Source organism: Thunnus albacares, chromosome 1, assembly GCF_914725855.1.
Source record: "Thunnus albacares chromosome 1, fThuAlb1.1, whole genome shotgun sequence".
NCBI classification, from domain to species: Eukaryota; Metazoa; Chordata; class Actinopteri; order Scombriformes; family Scombridae; genus Thunnus; species Thunnus albacares.
The window spans coordinates 29,768,734-29,779,781 of record NC_058106.1 but is presented as its reverse complement, the minus strand read 5'-3'; positions in this window follow the sequence as shown (position 1 = coordinate 29,779,781).

Genomic DNA, 11,048 nt, shown 5'->3' with positions numbered 1-11,048 from the left:
CTTTACAAGAGACGTTCAACTTATTTGTTCTTGACAGCTTCCTCTTCTAAACCCAAATACCCAAATGTTTTGAAATCTTGTTATCTATGAGCCACTCTCTTACACTTTATAATTCTTTACTAAGTGTGTTTTCAATCTCACAAACATAATTCCAAGATACCAGTAATTCAGAATCATCAGCATACAACAAGAGCTTGCATTTCATAGCTGCTCACATAGCATTTATATACATAAGAAATAAAACAGGCCCTAGAATAGAACCTTGTGGCACCCCACATGTAATATACTGCAGTTCTGATATAACTCCTTCAATATCACAGACTTGAGTTCCTCCTGTAAGGTAAAAAGTGAACCATTTTACAGAAGTATGTCCAAAACCCATGGACTGTAGCTTTGACAACAATATAATATGATTCACTGTGCCAAAGGCTTTTTGCAAACCAAGCAAAGAGATGTTGATTCAGCTGGGATTTCCACACCTGATTAACATTAGAGTGACTGTCAAAACAATGGGTCTCATGCATGAATCATGCTTACACACAATGACTAATCATGACAGCACATGCAATCTATTAGGATTTTTCATGGTATATAAAGTAGTATGAAACAGTGCCCAACCAAATCCACAATGGCTTATCTGCTACTGCTTGATGTGTTGACTAACCAAGCCTTGAGAAGAGAGTGTGTATTTAAAGATCAAGCAGATTTGTTTGCTGAGAGAGAGTGACTCATAAGCCATTTTCGATTACCAAGGCAGATTCTTCAAAACCTGTGTACCGATCTGGAGCCTCAACCTAAACCAGAGACAAAATGATCTAACGCCACTCCACCTCATCTGCAAAAAGGCCACTCAATGCTACTGGTTTCCTGGCTACTGAGACCTTTTAGAGAGATTGGTGATAGGTCTGGCATATCCCGGTCCTGTTATCGGTGTTCTAAGAACTATGATCGTTCCCAGTTCCAGTAGTGTGGACACAATAAAAAAGGGGTAGTTCCTCCAACATTTCTTAAGTAGTAATTCCTCTAACATTTCTTAGAACTATGAAAAAGTTCCTCCAGTCCGAAAGCGAGTAGTGCAGTCACCGAAGTTCTCAAGGGTATCATCCAGTTAACACCACAGTACATTCAGGTTACCGCTGCTCAACAGATCCAGATAAAAAAGTATTTTTATGCCATTGCTGGACTGCCCAATACTATTAGAGCAATCCACTGTACTCATATGCACATCAAGGCACCATCTCCAAATCCGTTCCCCTTCCTCAGCGGAAAGCAATTCCATTCAATCAATGTCTGAATAATATGTGATACACAGAATCATGTATGCAATTGGATCGAGGTGCTGCTGGAGATTGGTGGCTTATTGGTAAGTGTGTTATAATATGATAGAATTTTCATTAGTCTGCATTATTACCTTTCAACATAAATCCAACTTTTAATTTGAAGGTGGCTTATAACCAGAAACTGATGCGCACTCGCTCAATGGTGGAGCGAAGTATCAGTATACTGAAAGGCCGGTGGCTATGCCTAGACACAGCAGGTGGCAAACTTTTATAGTTTATATTTTTATAACTTTTATGAAAAAGTGTGCAAAATAACCATGGCCTGCTGTGATCTGCACAATATTGCAATGCAACATGGTGTGTCTCCACCCCAACCGCCACAACCTTAAGACATGGTTTCATCGAACCTGACCACGGGTGACTCATTTCACTTCTTTAACACGTAAGTAGATCACTTTTGTTGCATTGTGAAATGATCTGAACTTTGTGGAATGTAATGGCGTTTATTTGATGAATGGTTTTTATGTCTTGGTTTTTAAAGTTTCATTTATTTCTTTGAGAGTGTTGTTAATTTAGTGGATGACATATGTTGAAGAAAACTGGAGCCAGATGCATCTGAAAAATAAAATGAAGACCATTAATACGTACGTTTTTGTTTCATTTATTCATATACCAATGTTTTATGGTATATTAGTATGGTATATATGGTAGGCTATAGATTAGGTAAAACTCAAATGTTTTTTAAATATGTTTAATGTGGAATCAACTTAATTAAATTCCCTTTGAAGATTAAAAATCTGGGTTGATGCTTATCATTGTCTTCAGATCTCGCTAGTTGATCCTGCTGTCTGGTGCTGACTGGATGTTTCCTGGCTGTAGTAGGTCACTGTCCAGTGGAATATCAGACTGCACCCCCGCCAGAGGAACCTCTCCAATGATGGCTCCAATGCGCTTATCCATGTCTGTTGTTTTGACACTTTCCTGGCCCCCTCCCGTGGCTGCAATAGCACGCCTGGCAGCACAAAGTTGTTTTTTGGCATCCATTTTTAGATCAAACATTTTTTTTTTAAATTTTCACTAAGAGTTCTTTCTTTTGCTCATACAGCATTCATTGCACTAGTGATGTGCTCTGCGCTTTTCTGGACTGGTGACCCCACTGCTCACACTTGAAAATAGGATTTTTTGTCTGAATGAAACTTCACTAAGTAAAGTTTCTATTGCTGCTGAAGAAAAGTTTTTTTCTTTTTGCTGCCCTTAGATGGCATTTTCCTTTCCTTTCTTCTTCCTTTTCTTCTTTTGTCTGAGTTTAACATTATCTGTCAATTTGCAGTGGCTTGTTGGTTTGTAGTTTGCACACGGTACTTAAGTCTGCTGCCCTTATATAGGTTTATTGGGCATTTCCTTATGCTAACTGCAATTCATTAACATACTCAGGTGGGAACAGACTTGGCTGTCAGTGCATGTTTCATGAATCCCATGTATGATTTTCTTAAAGACCAACTATAAGAGAAAAATAAGAAAACGTTCATACATGAGGCATGTTGTTCAAGAATCAGCTGCACAAAGTGTGTAATCCTCTCTGGTTCAATGCACATACAGTAGGTTTCTTTATATAAACACAGTCAGGGGAAGCTTCCTCTCTGTAATTTTTCATCATGTTAACATGTTTGACTGGAGGAGGAGCACACTTAACCCTCTTTTAACAGCAGCCTGAAGCAGATGAAATATAATATTTGAATTCCCATCTATACATCACCACTTCCTTTCACCAGTGATTCCAGATTTACTTAAGTAAAAGACACTTGATCGCTCGGCACAGTCATCACGATCATCATCACTTGAACAGGTGTCACTGAAATACAAGAGATGTCCAGAAGTTAAGACTTAATTTTGAAGTGAGCCACCGCCCAAATGCCCTCGCTCAGTTCCTGCAACGTGTTACAGTAAATCACAAATTAACTTTCTTTTCCGATTGTCGTTCATTTTCTCCCCCTTGACTGGTGAGACATAACATGACAAAACTCAATGGGAGAATCAACAGATGCAAATACAATAGAGCATACATTGACAAAATTAGACATCGCAAAGACTGAATGGTAAGAATAGGGCTCCCGTATGAGTTATGACGGCACTGTGGTGAGTGTGTTGGTGTAATGAAAGTGGGTACTATGAGTAAGCTTTGTGCATGAGTAGGTGTACGTATGTTTGTTTGTGTTTGTGGGTATGTAGTTGTATTGGCAAGAAAACAGAGGAAAGGAAATAAGAAAGGGCAGAAAAGAAAACAACTGAATGAAATACAGTTGACGTGGAGCTCTTTGAGGATGAAGGTGTGGGGGGTGATGGGGGAGTCTGCAGGTAATCACACTTGTTTGAACATTTATATTTGTTCATATATTTATTATGTATTTATCCATTCCTGTGACTTGTTTATTTTGCATCCCAAATTGATAACAGTCAACAGCTGAAGACTTAAATTTCTGCCACAGTTATAGTGACTCCATATTGCTGATTTCCTTGATTTTCTGATCTTTTATGCATCATCGTCCTCTTTCACATCCACTTTTCCTAACCAGGCTTTCCCAGCTGATCCAGGGATTTAAACAATGCTGTCTTCAGTTAAGTTCTCTCCTCTAAACTTTATGCAACTATTAAAATGTTTCTGTGACCACAAACCTGTTTATTCTATAAAACTCCCTGCTTTACAGTCTGCTGACTGTGCTGTTAAATAATCCTGTAAAATGTGGAATTTTTTATGTATTTTAGAAAGAAAAAAAAAACTGTTATGTTGTGCCACCCAGTGGTGAAATGGCTTTTTTACAAGCATTTTCAATTCTGCATTGTACTACTGAAGGGAGACGTTTAACTTAACAGACTTCTTTTAATGAGCAAAATTAAATCTATCATAAAATCTATTAAAATTCCAGCAAATTAATTCAATTTTAATAAATCATATTCAGTTTTAATACATCTGTCTGTCTTCATCACATTTTCATTTTTCTGAAGTCGATGAACCAAGATGATGATGAGCCATGACTATTACTGATTACATGCTATATTAAATTAATTATATCCAAAAATAATACAGCTGTGAAGGATTTGTATGACACTGTCCGCTGCGCAATATACTTTACAGAACACTAAAATGGATTAGATCCAGTAAAACTCTTATTTGAACCGTAATTGCACATTATATCCCGCAAACCAGTCTTCCATTTGCATTTATATGACAACAAAAACCCCTCAAAGTGAGATAACATATGCATAGGAGATCGAGCATTTGGTCACAGACCATTGCTTTTCTTTGTGGCTGATATAATTTCTCATTCTCCTAAGCCCTATTCACACACCCCTTGACAATATGCAAATAATGTCCCTGGGCGACCATTGTATTCCTGCACTTGAACAATATGAGTGAGAGGAACACTATTGTTGTTGGAGTTGTTATCAAATTCCATGAGCCTTTAAAAATGGCTGCAGCTGATCATGATGTAGGGGCATAAACAAAGAGATCAATGTGATCTGCCTAATGTTGTTTGGAAATGAGGGTCCTGTATTATGAGCGTCATGGAAATGAGATGCTCACATTTGTGCAGCTCATTTCAATTTATTCCTTTCTGCAGTGACATTTGGTCATTTTCAGATGAAGAGATAGAGCATGATTATTAGAGTCTATGAAAAAAAAAGAAACAAATCATCTTAGAATATTTCACACAAACTATGACCATAAACTACAAAAACATGAAACACGTCACTTTCTTTGACTACAACAATGCTCTTATGCAGATCAACCAGGACGCTCACATCAAGGTTTTAACCATTTGTCACAGCAATATATATTTTAGTTTGGCAGTGTGGCTATGCTCATGTGATGCTCTGGAACAAATCTGAGCAGACACAGACTGTCGCTGAGCTCACAAACCCCTCTTTCAGAGCCTGAGATACACAACAATCAGTGAACACACACTGTTAAATGTTAATACAAGAGGAGGCTGCAGATGTGGAGTGAAATTTCTGAAAGCAGGCATCAGTGTAGCAGCCAGGATGCAGAACTCAGCATTGTTGTGTGCAGACTGAATGTTTATAAGGACCATCTACTGTGAAAAATAGGTTGTGGACATGTGTGATAGGAGAGTGTATGGAACATGTTCGTGCGTAAACTAAAGCATGCTCCATTTGTTCCTAATCTTTTTGACTTGTGACCCTTTTAAAATTGAGCAATAGCTACACTCATCAGAGTTTATGGCATTAGAGTGGACATGAGCTCTGAGCAATTCAGAGAAAGAGTGACTTCACTTCTCATATTGTTCATTTTTATAGGCCTGAAGAGGTAAAAGTATGCTGAATTTCACAGAAAAAGCAAGTCTTTATGCAATAGTGGCCTAAAGATTAGATTAGATAGATTGTGACCAGAAGGTTCATTGATAGATCAAAAATTTTGTGCCCAAATGAACATTGACATGTTTTTCTTACTGTAATCATTCCTTCTGTTCATACTGACCATTAAGAGATTCCTTCACAATGCTTTTTCAATGTAAGCGATGTCCTCCTTCCTTGCAAAAATGCATTTGTAACCTGTTTCAGTGTTCATTTGGTCACCTGACTATTGTTTTAAGACAGACTTGAAAAATTGTGAACCCGTCCTTTAAGACTTTGCTTTAGCAGTAAGGTTAGAATTATAACCTTTGGGGTTACAATTGGGGATAGACATGTATCAGTTATGATTAAGGGTGTTGCGGGAAAAGTGTTCAGTCCAGCATAAATGCCGTCAGAAGGGTTCAGACAATCTGAATCAGTCAAGAAAGAAGTCAGGAAAGGGTCTTTGTCGCCCAGTTTCTGTTTTTGTTGTTGACGGAGACAGACAGGATGATACATTTCTCAACATTTTGTGCTCTGATCCTTTCTTAAATGTAACTCAAACACAAATAAACATTACATGGCTTGTTACACTTTTGTCACAAGAGGGCAGCAAAAAACCACCATGGTGACAGTAAAATGTTGTAACCCTGCTGAACATAGACCATTACAGATCAAGTTTATTCAATCTGAATGAGGCCAGAACACAAAACCTTCAAGAGATGAATACAGTTATTCGACCCAAAGCTTAAAAATGTCCAGGGTATCTTATACTGATGCTATTTATATAAATCATAAAACAATAAAAATGATTGACCCCAGAATTTGATATCAAGCATATTTGTGTGTGTGTGTGTTTACATATATACCATGGTTTCACCAAGTGAGTTCTGTGTGTGTTTGCACGCTTCTGATAGTGCTCTTGGTGAATGTAAAGAGAAAGTGAAGATATAACAGATAATTGGCTGTGTGTGTTTAGAGCCAGACGTTTAATTGTCAGTTTGTCTTCCTTCCTGTTCATCTATCTGTCCATCTAATTGTCTGTCTGTCTGTCTATCTGTCTGTCTATCTGTCTATCTGTGTATCTGTCTATCTGTCTGTCTGTCTGTCTGTCTGTCTGTCTGTCTGTCTGTCTGTCTGTCTGTCTGTCTGTCTGTCTGTCTGTCTGTCTGTCTTTCTCAACAATGTGTTAGACTTGTGTAGAGCTGCAGGAAAACTCAAATGTGTTATTTTGTTTAAGAGTTTGTATTTCTGAAACCTACTGAGTTCTGTTAACATGACGTTAAAATGTACTCAATTGTATTTTCATATTTTCTGATATTTGACAAACTAAGACATATTTCATTGATTCTCTTGAGGGGATTTTGCAACCTGATGTAATTTTAAAGACAAATTGCAAACATATTGTAACAGAAATATGTAAAAGGTCACATGTAAACTGTTTCTGGTATATGATCCCTGTACATTTTTTTAAAAACAAATTCCACTTTATTCAAAAGAATAGAAATTGAAGAGAAAAATGTTCACACATTGAAGCTGGAACTAGGAAATATTCTGGAACTAGGAAATATATTTTATGCCTCATAAATGACTTAAACTATTAATTAATTTACTAATTGATTATCAGAATTGTTGCTTATTCATTTTCTGTTCACCGACTCATTCATTAATTGTAAAATCGTTTCAGCTTCACTGGAGTTACAATTATTTTGTGTGACTATGTGAGCGTAGATTATAGTTGTGGCTCCATGGTTACATAAGACATGATGAGTCGTCACTTCTAAGCAAGAAAAAAAAACATCTAAGATATTTCTTGTTGTTTTTGTATGTAAGGGTAATCCTACAGTATGTTAACCATGTCTTCATTTATTCTTTGTCATTTGCTCTGACAATATGGAAGGAGTCTTTTTTTTTTTTTTTTTTTTAAATAATCCATGTTGTTTTCGCAACTGAAGACACAATTTACGAGCAGACAATGGAGATACAGAAATATGATGATAAGTCAAGGGAAATTAGAAAATGTTGGTGAGGTTATGTAGGCCACAGTAATGTCTGTGTCTCTATAAATGAGGCAACATGTACAACAGTAGTTCAATAGTTTAATTAATCAAAGTTAAAAACAACAATTATTAATTCTGTCTTAACTGTCATCCTAAAAGATTCAGGTTCAAACATTAAATATACGGTCTATTGTATAGTTTTCTCTCATACTATAGTTGGTTATTAATCTCTATCATCTCTGATTTATGGGAAATTTAGTTTGTATATATCTACATTTTTTCCTGGTTAGATTTGAATGTTTACATCACTTAATTTCTGTGCAGTCATCACCTCATCTTATATTTCAGTGACCTACAGAACATGTGCATCACATTACAGTCACTATCACAGGAATGAAAGAGTGAAACCTAATGAGTTCGGTCACAATTTAAAGGACCATATTGGTTTCAGCCACTATATTTACTACAAATCATGAGCACTGGACCTTACTGCCAACATTTTTATACAACAGTGTTTAAATTCCAAAACATCTTTTCCTTGATTTGTGAAGTAAATGGAAGTCAATGGCTGCCTGGATGATAGAAAAATACACTCACAACACGTTAAATATTCTAGCACAAAATTGTCCAATGGCCAACTGCAGCACTGCAGGGCATGTGTTGCAAAAGACACCGGTTTGATCTTTCGAGTGACTGGGTAAGTCAAATAAAATGTGAGAAAGTCTTTTTATGTGGAAGCTTGTAGTGATATTTCGTAGCACAGTCGGGATACGTTGTAACAGCAATGACTCATCTTTGGCGAAGCCTAGAAAATTCCTGTGAAAAAACACACCAGAGTTCCTCAGATTCTTTTGGTGGAGCGTGAGCACATTGTGGCGAGAAAGTGTAAATGTTTCAATGTACATGTAAAGGATGACTAGCTGTACTGTATAAGATGTCACCTGTACAGTGTTTGACTCGAGGATTTTATCTTAAGGCTCTTGACACACCAACATTTCTGTGGTTTCTATCTCTATAAGAACTTTTTTAGGGATTTTAGGATGTCTTGATTTTCAGGACATCCAACAGCAGCAGCAGCAGCAGTGAAGGCCAACTGCAGCACTGCAGGGCATGTGTTGACAACTCCTCCAACAATCTTAAGAACATCAGTAGTCGTTGTAATGTTGCCTTCAGGGCTCAGGCTAGTACCTGCAACACTAGCGCAGTGACAGGCCGACATAGCTTTCTCACCTCCACCTCAGTTTGATTGACAGATTCATACAAAAGCTGAGAGAATCCCCATTAATCCACTTCAACAGCGCAGACCTGAACACAAGATTTAATCTAATACTTGACTCACTGCATCTCTAGTCCAACACCCAGACTCTCCGTTTGAAAGACTATCTCTTTACTGCTGCAGGAAAACAAGGCAGTTTTATCTTTTCTTCAATATGATGAGCTGAAAGTGAGTTCTTCAATTTCAGGCCTGTCACGCTTTTGTAGTACGGACACCAGACCTCTCAGTTCCACCCTTTTATTTCTGTTTTTAACACCTTGCCTGAGACAAAAGGTGAGAGATGAGAAATGGCTGTATACTACCGACTGGTTCAAGAGGAGGTCAGACAATAAGGCTTTGTGGCTTCAGTTAGCCACCACAGTTCAATAAAGCGCTTTGATATGAAGAATAATGTCTGTGTGTTTGAAAGAGAGAGAGAGAGAGAGAAAAGAAGAAAGGAAAAGAGATGAAAGAGTCACATTTAATGTCTCAGTTTCAGGTTGTCTGAAATACGCCTGGCCTTTTTTTAAATGTTGAAGTGCAGGATTTTGTCTTGGTCACAGATAATGCTGACATCACAGTTTGAAGATGGTGTGTATGCAGCCATATAGAGCAGGAATAATTATACTTACAAAGATGAAAGGCTTCAGAGCTGCTCTATTCCTTTTTTTTTTTAAATGTATAATTAATGATTACATAAATAGGAAGGAGGAAGGACTATTAGAGCAAACTATTTTCAAAAATGTAATTCATCAAACTTTATTTCAGTTCAGTTCAGTTTTTTTTAATTAAAATATCAAAGTCAGAAACTCTCTGCACAGCTGTGTAATGCTGACAGGTATTGGTCAAGAGCAGATAATGTGGAGCGAATAAAAAAAGAAGAATGGACAAAAAACAAAAAAAACCCTCAATGCTGGACAAACTTAAAGCTAACTCATATTTATTCAAACATTTTCTGCATGTAAAAGAGTGAACAACACATTTTTTGCTGTTTTCTGCTACGCTAGCATCTTGATTCTTGGGCTGTGTCTGTTAGTCAGTCCACCACTTTGGTCCAAATGAAATATCTCAACTGTTGGATGGATTGCCATGAAATTTTATTCCCCAGAGGATGAATATTGGTTGTCTTCTGACTATTCCCTCTTCACTTACGTAACATGTGATCTTAAAAACTATGAGCTCTGTCTTGTCTTCCTTCGTTATCTAAAATGAGCAAAGACAAGTGTAACAACTTGTAATATTGTCAGGTTTATCATGGGTGAACCAGAGGGCTCATTCTTTACACTGATTCCTGTCAGTCTTAAACGCTGTATGTACTATTTCCAACACTAGGACTTCTGACAGGCCCAACCCAGTGCTACACTGCCAAAATGCAGAACAATGCCGCCAGGCTGGCTGAAACATACTGTATCTGCATTATTTATTTCCCCTCTACATCTCATTATGTTGATCACTTTCTGCTGTTTACTGTTTTGTGTGCTTTTTACCATGTCAGCAGATTTATTTGCAATTAATTGTGTTTTTGGGTTCTGCTTTCCTTGCAGCTACAATTGACTTAAAGTCTTCCAGACTTCCAACAGATCTCAGATAAATTACCAGTCAAGAGTTTGGATGCACTTCTCATTCAAGGGGATGGGAAGGTATGTCCAAACTTTTGACTGGTACTGTATGTGGAACGGGCAACAAGGAGAAAATCCTGTTGTTTCCATCTGAAGCTGAAGAATCAAGAGAGGGCGGAGACTCCTGAAGTCTCTCTCCCAGCCAGAGGAAACCTGAGCAGGGTCGGTACTGCGCTGGAATTTACCGCACTGGCATCTGCCAGAGCCAAAACCTCATTCTGGAAGTTTGGAAAGCAGAGTGGAGTGACAGCATTTCCTGCATCCATTTAGAGTCCCACAATATGGAAAACATTTAGACCTCTTCAAGAAGAAAAGTCAAGTTGTAGATTGGTTGCGTTGTGATGGTATTTTGGGTAAATGCAAGTTTTGTAAAGGAAACCTTTTATCTGTGAACAATAACAAATTGGAAACAGAAGGGGAGTTGGTCTTATACTTGATTGTTTGGTCTTGAGGCAGAATTGTTCTTTGTTATGCATTTTGTAAAATAAATTACATTAAAGTTTCTATGAAAGTATTCAAACATCCTCTGTGTCTCTGGAAA